Source organism: Ursus maritimus, unplaced genomic scaffold, assembly GCF_017311325.1.
Source record: "Ursus maritimus isolate PB19 unplaced genomic scaffold, ASM1731132v1 scaffold_32, whole genome shotgun sequence".
Lineage (NCBI taxonomy): Eukaryota > Metazoa > Chordata > Mammalia > Carnivora > Ursidae > Ursus > Ursus maritimus.
The window spans coordinates 21,159,239-21,176,661 of record NW_024425786.1 but is presented as its reverse complement, the minus strand read 5'-3'; the positions used below and the strand labels follow the sequence as shown (position 1 = coordinate 21,176,661).

The 17,423-nt window shown below is 42.8% G+C and overlaps 1 long non-coding RNA gene and 2 other non-coding genes across 3 annotated transcripts; all 3 read right to left on the bottom strand.

Annotated features, from left to right (window-relative positions):
• Positions 1-8,856: 8,856 nt before the first annotated feature.
• On the bottom strand, positions 8,857-11,343 carry LOC103666488. Its single transcript, XR_569519.2, has 3 exons — positions 11,216-11,343; positions 10,216-10,249; positions 8,857-9,348 (listed from the first exon to the last, which is right to left on the bottom strand). It is a non-coding gene; the product is annotated as an uncharacterized LOC103666488 (long non-coding RNA).
• Positions 9,427-9,631, bottom strand: LOC121099849. The gene has a single exon (XR_005831590.1). It is a non-coding gene; the product is annotated as a small nucleolar RNA SNORA73 family (small nucleolar RNA).
• Positions 10,354-10,558, bottom strand: LOC121099850. The gene has a single exon (XR_005831591.1). It is a non-coding gene; the product is annotated as a small nucleolar RNA SNORA73 family (small nucleolar RNA).
• Positions 11,344-17,423: the final 6,080 nt, after the last annotated feature.

The window sequence follows — 17,423 nt, the reverse complement described above, 5'->3', positions numbered from 1 at the left end:
GGAGAATGCTCCAGAGGGTCGAGGCGGGAGTCAGATCAGGATGCAGGGCCTCGAGTGTCCAAGGAGTACAGCCTCTATCCCGAGGCAGTGGGGAATTAGGGAAGGGATCTGAGCAAAGGAGTGACATGAGCAGAATTCTGTTTTAGAGCAAAATGGAGAATGGATTGGGGGGAAGGGGAAACCAAGAGTGGGGGGAGCAAGAGAAGCAAAGGAGACCACCTAAGAAAGAAGCTCAGGTTGCGGATTGGGGTTGGGTGCTGAAGATGGGAAAAAGGCATCAAGTTGACCATGCTCTCTTGTTAACACGCTCCTTCTTCAGGATGGACACAGACAGTTCAGGATTTCAGGTGTTCCCTAAAGTGACCTCTCAGGCCATTTGACTGTGTCGGGGGATTTCTGAGGGCAGGGCAGGGACCTCTGCAGGAGGGTATTTTCTCCATTTCATGTTGATTCTGACTCTGAAAGTCATTTAATCATACCTGAACTCTAGAGGGACACTTTTGATGAGTATTTACCAACCGAATTTCTCCTAGGATGCGGAGCCCACCCCAGAGCACTCCCATCTTCAGGGTCTCTTACCTCTCCAAATTTACTTCTGCCTCCATCATGGACTCCTCTTTTGGATGATATTCTGTGAAATTTCTCCAAGTTTTAACCCTGGATCTTTGATCTCTCTGTTGTCTTCTTCCAAGATCTTACTCATTCACATGGCTTAATGTAATTATAAGAATGATTATTATCACCCATTTTGTAAAACCCTTTATTTCGTTAACTACAGAAACACACCCACCCATGTCCACGAGTTCATTTGTTCCTTACACAACCTCATGATTGTTGGAAAATGAGAAAAATGAGGTTCATAGAGCCGAGGCAAGTTCTCTGGGGCCAGCACACAAGCAGTAGAAGAGGACTCTTGTTCTTTCAACCGAGATGACAGTCCTTTTGGTCTGGTTCTGACTTCCACCCTAAGTTTCAGCCCTGTATCTCTTCCCAGAAGACCCAACACCTAAAATAAAACATGTTTTGTATGGATCTAGACTCCCCTCCCAACTTCATCCTTACAACCAAGATTAAGGTTCTTTGAGAAGTAAAGATGTAATCCTTCTTTTCTGTTTCTTCCTTCTTGTCTCCTCTTCATGTTTCTGTTTCTGCCCCTTTGGTCTAAGGCACTACCCTCCTGGCCTCTGCTCCTGCCCCTCATCCCTTCCCCCCCGTTTGGTTCCACCTAGGTCCCCACATTAGTCTCCCTAAATCATGGCTGTGAGAACTTTCCCTGCTTCAAAATCTTTAAAGACTCAGATATTTCTTCAGTGCTGTGCTTGGAACACCAGGTGGCAAATGCCCCGGGTTGTTGATTTTCCCATCCTCCCCTTCCCCTCTGCACTGTACTCTGAATGGGCCCATGTTCTTTCTACCTTCTCACCTTTACCTGGGCTGTTTTCCCTAACAAGTGCCTTTCTTCCTGCCTTGCTGAGCTCTTGGTATATCTTAAGGCTCAATTCAGTCCCCATCTCTGTGAAGGCTTCCTAGGCTCCACTTTATCTTTTCCTATTCTGAACCCAAATACTAATTTTAATTTTTTCACATTCTATCATTGTTTTATTTATTGAACACAAACCATAAGGACAGTCGATTGACCTCGGCCCAGAACTGGCTCAAATGATAGACATGAAAGACACTGAAAGTTACTGTACAGGCGCCTGGGTGGCTCAGTCGGTTAAGTGTCTGCCTTCAGCTCAGGTCATGACCCTGGGGTCCTGGGATCGAGCCCCCACATGGGGCTCCCTGCTCAGTGGGGAACCTGCTTCTCCCTCTCCTCCCTGCTTGTGCTCTCTATCTCTCTTTCTCTCAAATAAATAAATAAAATCCTAAAAAAAAAAAAAGAAAGTTATTGTAACTTTATTCCATACCCATAAAAGTTAAGGAGAGACATGGAAGATACAAAAAGACCCAAAGTGAATTTCTTGACAAAATCTAAGACTGCAAATACATTGGATGCTATTAACAATAGATGAGATATTGCAAAAACAATGATTAGTAAACTTGAGGGCATAGCAACAGAAACTATCCAAAATGAAACACAGAGAAAAAAGAATTTTAAAAAATTGAAAATAGCATCAGTGAGCTATGGAATAACTTTAAGTGGCCAAATATACAGGAAAGCAAGGAGGAGCTGGGGACAGAGAATATACGAAGAAATAACAGCTTAAAAATGTGCAAACTACAAACCTACAGGTCTGCGATAGCTAATTTTACATGTCTGCTTGGCTAGGCTGTGGTGGCCAGCTGTTTGGTCAAATGCCAGGCTAGATGTTGCTGTGATGGTATTTTTTGGATATGATAACCTTTAAATCGGTAGACTTTAAGGAAGCAGGTTACCTCCTGTAATGTGGGTGGGTTTCATCCAATCAGTTGAAGGCCTTAAGGGAAGGAATTCTGCCAAGACTGCATGTGGGCTCAAGACTGCAACAGCAGCTCTTGCTGGAATTTCTAGCCTGCCAAAGTGCCCTTCCAGATTTCCGACTTGCCAGCCCCCACAACTACATGCGCCAATTCTTTAAAATAAATCTCTATCTACACACATACCTTCTGTTGGTTCTGTTTCTCTGGAGAACCTTGACCAACACAAAATCCAAGAAGCTCAAGTAACTCTAAGCACAAAAAACCAAACTCCATCAAAACCAAATTGCTTAAAACCCATGATAGAGAATCTGAAAAGCGGTCAGAAAAAAGACACGTTAGGGGCACCTGGGTGGCTCAGTCGTTGAGTGTCTGCCTTTGGCTCAGGTCATGGGATCGAGCCCCACATCAGGCTCCCTGCTCAGCGGGAAGCCTGCTTCTCCCTCTCCCACTCCCCCTGCTTGTGTTCCCTCTCTCTGTCAAATAAGTAAATAAAATCTTTAAAAAAAAGAAAAAAGAAAAGACATGTCATATACAGAGAAGCAAGACAAAGATACAATGCAACGCGTAAGGTACAGAGGAACAAAGACAAGGATACAATGCAAGCAAGACTGACAATGGAGCAAAGTCTCTAAGGGACTCCAGCAAAATTCTATCTAATGAGGTATATCCAGCAAAAACATCTCTCAAAAATGAAGGTGAAATTAAGTTATTTTCAGACATACAAAAGCTGAAAGAATTAATCACCAGTAGAACCACTGTAAAAGAGATGTTAAAGGAAGATCTTTGGGCAGAAGGAAAGTGATACCAGACAAGAATCTGGATCTACACGGAGCAATGAAGAGCACTGGAAAATACCTTATTTCACCTTCATTTTTGAAAGGTCGTTTTCATTCTTAAAACTTTATTTTTTTTAAAGATTTATTTATTTATTTATTAGACAGAGAGAGACAGCCAGCGAGAAAGGGAACACAAGCAGGGGGAGCAGGAGAGGAAGAAGCAGGCTCATAGCGGAGGAGCCTGATGTGGGGTTCGATCCCATAACGCCGGGATCACGCCCTGAGCCAAAGGCAGATGCCTAACGACTGCGCCACCCAGGCGCCCCTCATTCTTAAAACTGTAAAAAGGATAATTGCCTCTTTAAGCAAAAAAAAAAAAAAATGTATTGTGGTTTTTCTAACAAATAGAATACCCGTAACAACAACAACAGAGCTGTGGGGTGACAAACTACGGTTCTTCTGCTGTCCTGAGTGATGTGATATGATATCAATGTGGACTCTGAGAAGGTGAAGATGTATACTACAAACCCTAAAGCAACCACAAAAATAACAAAACAAAGTTATAGCTAGTAAGCCAATAAAGAAGGTAATATAGAATCAGAAAAAAGTACCTTTTTTTTTCCTTAGGGAGGGCAGAGGGGCAGTGGGAGAGGGAGAGAGAAAATCTTAAGCAGGCTCCACACCCAATGTAGGGTTTGATCTCACAACCCTGAGATCGTGACCTGAGCTGAAATCAAGAGTCGGACACTTAACCAACTGAGCCACCCAGGCACCCAATACTCATTTTTTAAAAATGATTTATTTATTTATTTGAAAGAGAGAGTGTGCGCAAGCATGAGGGGAGGGGCAAAGGGAAAGGGAGAGAGAGAATCCCAAGCAGACTCCCTGCTGAGTGAGGAGCCCAATGCGGGGCTCGATATCAGGACCCCAAGATCATGACCCGAGTGGAAATCAAGAGTCAGACACTCAACTGACTGAGCCACCCAGGTGCCCCCAATACTCATATTTTAAAAGGCAGAATAAGAAGACAAAAGGAACAAAGAACAGATGAGACAAATAGAAAACATGTATCAAAATGATAAAACTCTGGGGTGCTGGGTGGCTCAGTTGGTTAAGCATCTGCCTTCAGCTCAGGTCATGATCTCAGGGTCCTGGGATCCAGTCCCACATCGGGCGCCCTGCTCAGTGGGGAGCCTGCTTCTCCCACTTCCTGACGCTCCCCTGCTTGCTCTCCCACTCTCTGACAAATCAATTAAAAAAATAAAAATAATAGGGGGCGCCTGGGTGGCGCAGTCCTTAAATGTCTGCTTCGGCTCAGGGTGTGATCCCAGCGTTGTGGGATCGACTCCCACATCAGGCTCCTCCGCTAGGAGCCTGCTTCTTCCTCTCCCACTCTCCCTGCTTGTGTTCCCTCTCTCGCTGGCTGTCTCTCTCTGTCAAATAAATAAATAAAATCTTTAAAAAAAAAAATAAATAAATAAAAATAAAAATAATAAATAATAAAGCAAAAAAGAAAGACCCAATTATACACTGCCTAACAAGATATATAGTTTAAATATAAATACACAAATAGGTTAAAAGTAAAAGGATAGAAAAGACATACTCTGGTAACACTGGTCAAAAGAAAGCTGGAGCACCTGTATTAATAACAAAGTAGATTTCAGAGCAAAGAACATTATTGAAATAAAGGAAGTAATTTCATAAATGATAAAGGAGTCAACTAATCAAAATACACAATCCTGAACATATATGCAACTAATAACAGTTTCACAATGCATGCAGCAAAAACAGAACATTTTTTTAAGATTGATTGATTTGACATAGAGAGAGAGAGAGCATGACCAGGGGGAGGGGCAGGCAGAGGAAGAGGGAGAAGCAGACTCCCCACTGAGCAGGGAGCCCTACGTGGGGCTTGATCCCAGGACCCTGGGATCATGACCTCAGCCGAAGGCAGACGCTTAACTGACTGAGCCACCCACGCACCCCCTGATACAACTTCTTGAAGAAACAGACAAATCCACAAATACAGCTGGAGATTTTGATAACCCACTCTCAATAATAGATCGAACAAGCAGGCAGAAAACCAGCAAGGATTTCGACTTGAAGAACACTTGCAACCAACTTGACCGATTCACGTTTATATAATGCTTCACCTTTTTTCACATTCAACCTCGCTTTCTTCAAACAACAGTAAAATACATATTCTTAAGTACACATGAAACATGTACCAAGATAGACCATGTTCTAGGTCATAGAACGAGTCTTGGTAAATTTAAAAGGATTCAAGTCGTACAAAGTATATTCTTAGACTACACTGACCTTAAAATAGAAACCAATAACAGAAAGATCTTTGGAAAACTCCCAGGTATTTAAAAACGAATACACTTTAAAATAGCCCATAGATAAAAGAAATCAAAAGGGAATTTGAAAAAGTATTTTGAGCTGAATTAAAATGAAAACACAACATCCCAGAAGTTTAGGATATTGTTAAAGCAATTTTGGGGGAAAACTTATAGCACTAACTGCCTGTATTAAAAAAAAAAAAAGCTCTCAAATCAATGACCTCAACTTCTACCTTAAGAAGAGAGGGAAGGAGGGGTGCTTGGGTAATGTGTTGCTCTGTGCTCAGCAGGAAATCTGCTCCAGATTCTCTCCCTCTCCCTCCGCCCCTGCCCCTCTCTCCACTCATGCCCTCTCTCTCAAATAAATAAATCTTAATAAAAAAAGAAATGAGGAAGAGTAAACTACACCTAATCAAAGAAAATAATAAAGATAAAAGCAGAAATCAATAGAACATAAACAAAATCATCAACCAGTGTTTGTATGTGCCAGACACAGTAGGGGTACTGAGCTTACGTATATGGTCCCATTCCTTGAGGATCCAACTAGCAAGTTAGATGTTTATCAGTTTAAAAATAATCACATCAGAATGCTAACTGTCCTGATGAATGAATGCTCAAGGTGCTGGTGCTTGTAAGGGAAAGTGAAGACAGTGGTGCAGAGTTCAGGCTCTAGTGACAAAGACCTTTAAGTTCCACTCTGTGTGGCCTTGGGCAACTGATAGAACATTGATTTTGGGGTGCCTGGATGTCTCAGTCCGTGAAGCGTCTGCCTTCAGCTCAGGTCATGATCCCAGGATCCTGGGATCGAGTCCCGCATCAGGCTCCCTGCTCTGCGGGGAGCCTGCTTCTCCCTCTGCCTCTCTCTGTCACTCATGAATAAATAAAATCTTAAAAAAAAAAAAAAAAAAAAAAGAACCTTGACTTTGTCTTCCTTTTCTAGAACATGGATTTAATAAAATTCCCTGCACTGCCTAAGTCTGTTTTAAGGATTAAAGAATGCCTAGCACATGGCAAATCTTCATCAAATGTCAGGTACTATCATTAAAATGTGTGGGTCCCATCCATCCCAAAGATAGAAAGGGGTGAAAGAGGGAGGCATGGCCAGGGAAGGGCTCTCACTTCCCAGGAAACTACTCATTTCCACTTTATTTTCCACTGTCAAGTAAAACTGGGCATATAGGTTTATAATTCATTACAACTGCAACTGAGGTTTTATGGTGAAGTAGTTATTACATCAGCTTAATACAAAAAGTGGTTTAAACCAGGTGAAAATAGTATTTTTTGAGGCATGATATGACGTAGGGTGAAAATAGGTTCTGTAGTCAGCTGCCTTGCTCACATGCATGCTCTGCCACTTACTGGCTGTATGACTTGGGCAAGTTCCTCATATTCTCCAACTTCAGTTTTCCTCATCTGCAAAATGGGCACAAAGAGTACCTACTTTACAGAGGTGCATGGAGTATTAAATAATGTACATGTATCGCCACTGTCTTGTTCAAAGCTAGTAATATATCATAATATGGTTTTGGAGTTAGGTTTGAATCCTGGTTCTGCTCCTTACTAGTTAGGTGCTCTTGGGCAAGTTCCTAATCCCTTAATCTCTTTGGGAGAGATAAGGTTGGTTCTCAGATAAACCTGGTTTAGTAATAGCTAAGTGATGGTAGACTTTATTCATTCAACAAAATTTATTGGATACTGTATCCCAGGTTGTTTGAGAAGTGATATTTAACAAACTCATTGTATTTTTATGAAACTGTAAGCCTTTTACAATTAAGTTACTTAATTCTCATTAAAACTCCAAGAGGTAGGTACTTTTATCATCCCCATTCTATGGATGAAAAAATTGAGGCAGAGGTTAAGTGGTTTGCCCAAGTTCACATGGACAGCAAATGGTGGTATTTAGATTCAAACACAGGCAGTCTTGGCAAGGACTGATAGGACTACCCACATGCAGAAAAAGGCCAGAAGAGCCTGTTTGGAAAAAGCCTACCTACAGGTATGTTGCAAGAAGTCTGGCAGAAAGCGTGGGGCCTACAACACCTACTGACAGCTTTGCTTCAGCTACACTTCGGGCGTGGAGAGAAAACTGCACCTATTTCCTGCCCAGATTACCCAGCCTTATCCTGTTCATTTGTACTAAAAACTAAATTCCCTGCCGGGTGGTAGGGAAAAATCCCAACTATTCATTTTTCTGAGCACCTCCTCTCCATAGGCTGCTTATGTAGCAATGATACAAAAGAGGAGAACTGAACAAAAGGTTGGCCTGGGGCGTACAGGTCCCTCCCAGGCAAGTCTACAGTTATGTACAGAGGCTCTACTTAGCCGTCTGGCTTGGACAACTAGCCTATTCGTTCAAACTAATACCTACTTCAGGGTCGTCAATAGAGGTCAAGCTTAGGGTAGTGCCTGGCACAGCTAAGTGACTAGTACCTGTTCTAACAGATCACCTTAGTCATGTTCCTTAAAACAAACAAGCTCTCCCAGGTTCTTTTCTATAGTCATGGCTATGAAAGCTTAACTAGCTTCGGTTTTATCTCTGGCCCTCAGCTGGGTGAAGCGGTCTGCCCAGACAGTCCAGAAGTCTGGGCAAAGACCCATTACTCAAATAACCCACTTCACTTAAACTTGACCCTCATGGCTTCTAACTGGTCACATGGCTGTTACTAGCCCCCTCCCCACCTTATGTTCATTTACCCCCCACTCTGGATCTAGACTCTACCTTCTAGATGGTTCCCTGCTAGTCCCCATCCTTCAGGGTCTCAACTGTCCTGTAATGCTGGCAGCTAGTACAGGAGCTCGACAAGATTTCCATTGTGACTCAGTATCACATCATTCATAGGTAGGATGACAATTTCCTCAGGCTTAAGTTCCACTTGGAACACTGGCAGTAGAGGCTTAAGTAGTTTCAAACAGTGGTGTGATTTTAGCATTTATGCCCAATCTTGTTAAGGTCAATTTAGGTGTACTATATTCTGGGAAAATGAAGATAAGGCTTGGTCTAACCCAGATCTCTGAACACTCATGTCCAGTGGCCAATTGTACATTAGTTTTTCAAGACACCACACCTAAATTCATTAGGTTTCCTAAGCACTACCCACCTTTGAATGCAACCAGGAAGCTTTTACCTGCACACTAGGTAACTGGTAGGAATCAACACTTTCCCTCGTTAAGAGTAAACAAGTGCCAAGAGACACAAGACACACACAAGCTCCGGGTCTTTAGTTAATGAAAAACTAATCAAACATTAACTGCAAAGGTAGTTTTCTTTAACAAGCACTTCCATTCACAGAATACAGTTATTGGTCACATTTCCACAAAAAAAGGAGCCACACAAATATGCAGTCATCTTTATTATAATTCATAAATACATTATAAACAGACCTGGATCTTTAATAAAGACATACTTAGGATCTCACAGGTTTGTTTTCTATTCAGTTATAGTTAGAAAACCCAGGTTTACTTGAGAACAGCAGAAAAGGCCAAGTAGTATCTTAGTTTCCTTAAGATGTTTTCTCCTCATAGGCATTCTGAATCTTTGGGCTTTGTGGGTCAAAGGACCAGACTGTTTTAAGACTTATCCAGATTCAGTGCTGTCCACATTTCTCAAATTTTAACGGGCACCTGTCCAACAGAACATTCAACTTATTCCCCCAGTTTACTGTAAAGGGCAGTTTTAAAAAGGGGTCAAATGTGCCCAAGCCCCCAAACTTTCGGGCTTATCCTGTAACAGCACTGATCATTCACTTTACCAACACTCCCTGCCAAATAAACGACCCAAAAGATTAAGTGCCAACTGCCACAAAGTTAGGTGAGGCTCCTCTTCTCTCCTGAATGAAAACAAATGAAAAAGAGGATCAGACTCCTGTTTACGATCTCACTCAAAATTTTTCATTTTAGTTTTCATTAAATGTTTCCTGCATGGTTTGTCTCCTCAGTCATTGTCCAGAGGACTCTGAGAAGCTGTAGGAATATGCAGGCGCAGACTCAAGGCCCGGCTTCATCTCCAACGTCGTGGAAAGGGACTGTACATCATGGGGCAGAGCCCTACGCTCCCGTTCGCCACCTGGACAGAGCCCGGGGAGAGTGACCTCCCGGGAGTATCCACGTTGGAATGCCTATGATTAAACAGCATCACCCTCAAAACATTTTTAAGAGACTTCATTTTCCCCCATTCCATTCTACACAAATGAATTTAAGGAAAGCCTGTTTAAAACCCAGTCATTACTACTAACTGTTTCATGGTTTCTCTACTTAATTACTCATTGTCCTCGGAATATGCAGGTACATACACCCACCTTCATCTCCAGTATCATGGAAAGGGGCCGTACTGGAGACCAGATCCTTGGCTACCATACAGACTTTGAGAGAGTATATAGGATTCACACACAAGCTTTGCTAATCTTGACTTTGGTTAATTCACCCAAACTGTAACAACCTTTCCATTAGCAGAAGTTTCTACCCTATCACATGACAATTAAAGACATGAAAATATTTTTTACTGAATACAAAGCTATCTTCCCAGACATGAGCATACATTTAGGAAACTGTCGACATGCCAACAAAAATGCCAACAAAGTTTCTATCTGGATGTGTTAAGTGGCAGGGAACACATTCATGAAAAGGAACTGGGCTGAAATGATTTAAATCTCAGCAGGAAAACACAATTCTTACCCCAAATTCTTTGGTTTACTTACCTCAAATCAATTTATTTGGAATCCTGAGCGATCGCTGCAAAACAAGGTAGGTGAGAGCTTAATCCAGTAGTACAGCAGCTGATAAAAGCAGATTTTTCCCCCCAGTCAACCTAGATCCCGATAGAGGGTGCTCTAGAGAGCTGTTTCCTGCATGGTTTGTCTCCTCAGTCATCGTCCAGAGGACTCTGAGAAGCTGTAGGAATATGCAGGCGCAGACTCAAGGCCCGGCTTCATCTCCAACGTCGTGGAAAGGGACTGTACATCATGGGGCAGAGCCCTACGCTCCCGTTCGCCACCTGGACAGAGCCCGGGGAGAGTGACCTCCCGGGAGTATCCACGTTGGTCACTGTAATTTACTTCATTTGCGAGCTACTGAGCTAGAAATAAATTTCAACCAGTTGATGGCGACTTCCCGTGGAGATCCATTTTGGGGTGGACCCTAAATTCCCAAGTGCCGACGAAATTCGAGTTCAATACCAACCGACAGTCTTCTATCAGTTATGTGATTATCACTACTGCCAAAAAAAACGGCAAATGCAGAGCCGCTGACAGCAATTACGGCTCCTATCCATAAACCGATCATCAGGAGTCGTGGGCTCACCCTACATCATAAAGTGGCAGAATTAAGAACCGCCCGTTTCGAAGTCGATTCTTAAGCTCAGATGGGTGTCAGGAATAAAATGACCTGCATGCAGTTACACCGCCTCCTAGGAGACAAGAAGCCGGGCAATGGGCAATTGGGAGGGGGCGGCCCGCGCATTTAGCGTCCCGGCGCCTGAGGTGGCAGCCCTGCACGTTTAGGCGCCAGCGCCTTTGGTTACGGGCAGGACCCGCGGCTCATGAGGCCTCCGCGGCCCACATCCGCTACATGAATAAGTCTAGTTAGCGCGGACGCCGCTGATGGGAATCCTACACGGGACGAAGCCTACAAGAAAATCTGGTTGGCGGGCCCGGGGTACTAGACCTAGAACCAACGAATCGAAAGGGTAAAAACACTCACCAACCAGCTCCAACGCAGGGCCTCGCTCTCTCTTGAAAAGACCGAACAGCCCCCAGGACATCCTTATTTATACCTTCTGAAGCGCGCGGAAGTCAAGGTATCTCTATTGCGCCTGCGCAGCGCCTTGCGCAGTTAAGGAATCGGAAATTCGCTAAGGGTTCTGGGAATCCACTGCAACTTAAGCCCCACCCCTACCTGGCTCAGAGGCTTCTCGCGACAGTAGAGCCTTCGCGCGCGGGAAGCTTGCTGGAGAATGTGAATTACAGAAACGGATTTTAGAAGTATGTAATCCTGTGCTGAGTAGCAAATATACTTCTCAACAATCAGCTAACCCAGTGTGGAGGATGTACACTCAAATAACCCCTCCCAATTCTCCCCCAACACTTTGGAGTAATTATATGCAAAATTGAAAAAGCCATCTAGAAAAATGCAGAATCACAAAAGTGATTGAATCCGCTCTGTCACATGTGAAACAAACATTTGATAAATGAGTAGGTAAATAGGACAGACATGCTTCTACACGAATTGGCTAATTTTTAAAAAAGATTTTATTTATTGGGGCGCCTGGGTGGCTCAGTTGGTTAAGCCGCTGCCTTCGGCTGAGGTCATGATCCCAGGGTCCCGCTCCTTGCTCTTCAGGGAGTCTGCTTCTCTCTCTCAAATAAATAAAAAAAATTTTTTTTAAAAGATTTTGTTTATTTATTTGACAGAGACAGCAAGAGAGGGAACACAAGCAGGGGGAGTGGGAGAGGGAGAAGCAGGCTCCCCGCTGAGCAAGGAGCCCTATGTTGGACTCTATCCGGTGACCCTCGGATCATGATCCTAGCTGGAGGCAGCCGCTTAACCAACTGAGCCACCCAGGGGCACAAATAAATTAGGACTTGGCTAAAATTAAAAGCCTCCTACACACAACAATGGATGTATTTAATACTGCCAAACTGTATACTGAAAATGGTTAAAAAGGTAAATTTTACATTAAGTATATTTTAACACACAAACTCACCTAATATAAAGAAGTAGGCAAGTAAAGAATCCTGGAGATACATATTACATGTGAAATGTTGCAAATGTGATAGAATTTTGGATATGGTGTTAAGTGAATAGAGATTAGGTAAATTAACATGGAGCCATCACAGCTGGATTATGCTGAGTAGAAACATTTATAGTGTTCTTCCTGTAAGATTTTGTGCTGGATCCTTTTATTTATTTTTTAAGATTTCTATTTATTTATTTATTTTATTTATTTATTTATTTATTTATTTGAGAGAGAGAGATTGAGAGACAGAAACAGAGATAGCGAGAGAGAGAGCGCAGGAGCTGGGAGGAGAGGGAGAAGCAGGCTCCGGGCTGAGCAGGGAGCCCAGTGCAGGACCCTAGGATCATGACCTGAGCCAAAGGCAGATGCGTAACTGACTGAGCCCCCCAGGTGCCCCTGGGCTGGATTTTTATGTAGGTTATTTATTAGCACATTTAAGATGTGGAACTCACCCAGAGCCATGGTTCTCAAAGCAAGGTTGTCAAACCCTGGGGGGTCTCTGAAACTCCTGGGGACCCATGAGGTCAAAACTATTTCATCATAATACTTAGACTTCCTTTGCCTTTTTCCCTGTGTTGACTCTGCACTGATGCTATAAAGCGAAATGGTGGATAAAACTGCTGGTGCCTTAATGAGCACTTGGTGTTTATATAAGACTGATGATTCACTGACCTCTACCTCTGAAACCAATAATGCCAATATGTTAATTAATTGAATTTAAATTAAAAAAAATTTAAAAACCTGCTGGTGCCTTAGTATGTTTTGAGGCTCTGTCACCAAACTGTATTGGTATCATTTTTCTTCATCATCACAAATTTACCACTAAAAAAAAGTCAGTTTCTCAAACTCTTAGAAAATAGAAAGGTAGTTGCCAGGGACTGGGGATATATTGAAAGGGGGAATATTGTTATTTTTTTTTTAAGATTTTATTTATTTATTTGAGAGAGAGAGAGAACTAGAGAGAGAGAGAGCACACGGAGAGGGAGAAAGAGAAGACTCCCCACTGAGCAGGGAGCCCGATGCAGAGCTCCATCCCAGGACCCCAAGATCATGACCCAAGCTGAAGACAGACGCCTAACCAACTGAGCCACCCAGGAGCCTGGGGAATGTTGTTATTCAATAGGTACAAAGTTTCAGTTTAGCAAGGTGAAAAAGTACTAGAAATTTGTTATACTGCAGTGTGCATATGGTGACTACTGTATACATGAACATGGTTAAAAGAGGGCACATTTTGTTTCTTTTTAAGTTTTTTTTGTTTTGTTTTGTTTTTTTAGAGTCCCATGCTCTTCCAACTGAGCCAGTCAGGTGCCACCCCCCGCCCCCTGCAAAGGCACACTTTATGTTGTGTTTTTTTTTTTAACCACAAAAAAGAATATCTATAGCAAATTAAAAAGAGTCAGCTTCCCCTAAAAATTCCCTTGATGAAGAAATAAAAGTCATTAATTTCATTCTCAACTTTAGAGTACCCATCTTCTTAACATTTTTGTGACAAAGTGAGAAGTACACATAAAGTACTTTTGCTTGCTGCAAAAGTAGAGCATTTGTCTCCAGGAAAAGCACTTATACAATTGTTTGGAGTTATGAGCTGAAATAGCCACATTTTTTCATGAAATACTCTTTTAACTTGAAAGAATGGCTGTCATCTTTACCGACTATATATTTTCTTCATTTACTTAAATCAAAACAACATATAGCAACAGGTCGAATATAGGAGCAGACTGAGAATTGAACTGTCATCTATTAAATCAGACATTAAAGAGATTTGCAAAAAATGTAAAACAATGCCGCTCTTCTCCCTAATTACTTTGGAAAATAGTTTTGTTTTTTTTAAAGTATTTATTTATTTGACAGAGAGAGAGAGACAGACAGCACAAGCAGGGGCAGCAGCAGGCAGAGGGAGAGGGAGAAGCAGACTCCCCACTGAGCAGGAAGCCTGATGTGGGGCTCGACCCCAGGGCCCCAAGGGCCCTGGGATCATGATCTGAGCCAAAGGCAGATGCTTAACTGACTGAGCCACCCAGGCGCCCCAAGAAAAGAGTTATTTTTCATAAAAATGTATTATTAATGTGAACATGTATTGGGGTTATTGTTTTGAAATGTATTATTTCATTATAGTGTTATAATTAATTACATAAATTGTATATTTAAAATTTTCCCCAGCTTTTATTTTAGTACAGTAAGTATCAATAGATGTCATGCATAGATATAAAAGTTCTTTGGGGTTCTGAATAATTTTCAAAATTGAAAAGGAGTTACAAAACCAAAATGTTTGAGAACCAGTAGTTTAAAGGAGAGAGGACAAACAATTCTGCTACTTCTCTGGCCATATTACCAGTACTTGGCTTGCTTTCAATCACTCATTCAACATTTACTTAGTGGATATGATTTATTTGCTAGGCATTGTGCTAGACAGCGGGCTCTGACATGAAACTCTTAATTTTTTCTTTAAGATTTTATTTTTAAGTAATCTCTACTCCCAAGTGGGGCTTGAACTTACAACCCCAATCAAGAGTCGCAGGCTCTACCAACTGAGCCAGCCTGGTGCTGACTCCTGACATGAAACACCTTGCTGTCTGTGAGAGCCCACAGTGGGGGGGAGATAGACATGCCAGCAAACTATCATGCGATGAGTGCTGTATTCTGAGAACACAGAGGACAGGACAACTGAACAATCTGCTCAAGGCTGAGGGCATTTTCTTGGGAGTTAAAATCTGACCTCCAACTTGGAGGGGTGAAGTAAAAGGAATGGAGTATGGATGATGCCAGCATGGCAGGTTGAGGAGCTAGTTGGATTATGGTCTCCTGGGAAGGGGAAGAAATCAGCTTGATGCGGAACATTGAAGGAAGAAGGGCCTGCACCTATCATGAGACGGGAAAAAGTAGGCAAACACTAAACCATAAAATATGTTGTAGTCCAGGCCAAAGAGCTTCCATTTTATCTTGCAGGCCAACTAGGGACCAATAAGTTTTGAAGTAAAGGATGGCTGTGACCAGCTTTGCATTTTAGAAAGGTAACTCTAGTGGCAATATTGGAGGATAGATTGGAAAGCTTCGAGGATATAAAGTCCCATTGAATTATGTTGGCTTTGAACTTTGATGGTAAACAAGGCAAGAGGAGATCTAGGAATCGAGAATTTCTGAGGTAGAGGATACGCAGAATTTATTGTCTCCCTGGATCTGCAAAGAGAAGAACCGGCAGATCATACCAAAGTTGAGGCTTATGAGAGTGAACATACGGTGGTCCTCTAACTCTGACGCTTAAGAAAGTAGGCTGTGAGGGTAGACAGTAAGTCTACATCAAGGCAGTCCTCACTGGAGGCGCAGAGGAGTTTACCTTGGGAACATCTGGGTGTATAGATGTCCAAAGGGCAACGGGATATAGGGTTAGATTCCAGCAAGAAATCTAAGCTGCAGATAAAGATTCAGAAGTTGTCAGAGTAAGAGTGGTGGCTGATGTCACCTTGGGAAAGCGGGGAGAGTGATGCGAGGACATGAAAACCCATTTAAATGGTGGTCAGGGAAGAAGCCAGCGGGGCAGAGAAAGCATGATCAGAGAACTGAAAGACAGTGGGGTCTGAGAAGCCAAGGGAGAAGTTCTGAGGACTAGGCCATGGCCCAAAGCATCAAATGCTGCAGAACAGTCAAATGCATTAAGAGCTGAAAACAGGCTTTGGATGTGGCAGTTAACTGAGAAGTCACGGGTGGCCTCAGGCAAAGCTATTTTATTTTGGATTTAGTTTTGATTTTGATGAGGTGAGTGAATCTGGCTTTTGAAATGGAAAACAGTGTGTACAGACCAGAGGTCATAAGCCAATGTCAAGTAGCCGATTCAGTTTACATCCACGTCACTTCTTTTTTTTTCTCCACCTGTCACTCATTTAGCTCAGCTGCTTGGACTGTACAGGAATTTAAGTTAACATTAGAGCAGATTAGGTCAAGGGAGTGTAGGAAAAGCTGGAGGTAGGGCAATAGGTTTAAGAGAAGAAGGCCAAGGGAAGATTGTTTTTTTCTGGGAGTGGTGGTCAGGAAGGAGATAAACATTGAATGAATGAATGAATGAATGAATGGTGTGTCTCTTCAGTACCAGATGGTAGAAAATTGAGGATGTTTGTCTCTGTCAAATGACCTCTGTGCTTTGTTGGGGAAAGAAATTAATGCTGTGCACACAAGAGACAGAGCAAGTGGCCCAGGTTGCTGGTGGTTCCTGCTTTACGCTTCGCTTCGTGCCTCCTAGAGCTGGAATTGAATAGAGCCTCGAAGCGGTGCTTTAGGCTGTGTTTTGGTTTCAGGGCTTGGCTTTTCTTTGTTGTACATTCTCATCTTTCATAGGTATACTTCCTATCCCGTCCCTTCCCATTCAATATCCACTGTACTTGCCTTTTCTCAGTCTCCAACTATAGTCCTCCCTGTCCTGGGTACCCCAATCTAGATCCATAAGGACCCTAAATTCATTCACTGTTTCGGCGAACACTGAGCAATGTGCGCCTTCTGTAGACAATCTTAACCTCAAAAGAACAATGACAATTTGAGACCTCTTTGGAGCTTTGGTCCCTGTGGGGTTTGGTCTTTGAAGGGATAGGAGAAGGAAAATCTGGGAGCAGGTGGAACCCAATGACATGAGCAGTTCTGACTCATGGTTTCTTTTAACTCTTGGTAAAGGGTGGTGTACTAATCAAAGCCACTCTCTCAAGTGACAAGAGGAAAGTGAGTCATTTGGTGAGGCCACCTGGATTGAAACTGGGCTGCTTGCCAGAGGAATACATGAGGTAGGAACTGTCCTACTGTGCTGTCAGCCTGAAGTCTACTTACATGTGGTTCATACACAGTAAATTCTTGTAGGGACAACAGATTGGGATGCAACTGCTTGTCTTTGAATATATGCGAAGAGTGATTACATAATTCGCCTTGACCTTTAGGAAGGGACTTTGCCTCCCCGGTTCTTGACTGGCAACAGGAGTGTACTTCCCCTTACCTCCCAGACTGGGGGTGGGATAGAGAGGATAAAGAACCTGGTGCCCTAGCTGGTATATACCACGGGGGGTAGGGAGTGGGGGTGGGTCACAGCTGGCTTTCCTCTCTCTGCGGCCCATTCTTTTTCCATATCTGTGCACAGACAGACAGAAACTTGACTGACCTTACCTCTGGCTACACTAAATATTCTTACTATTATTT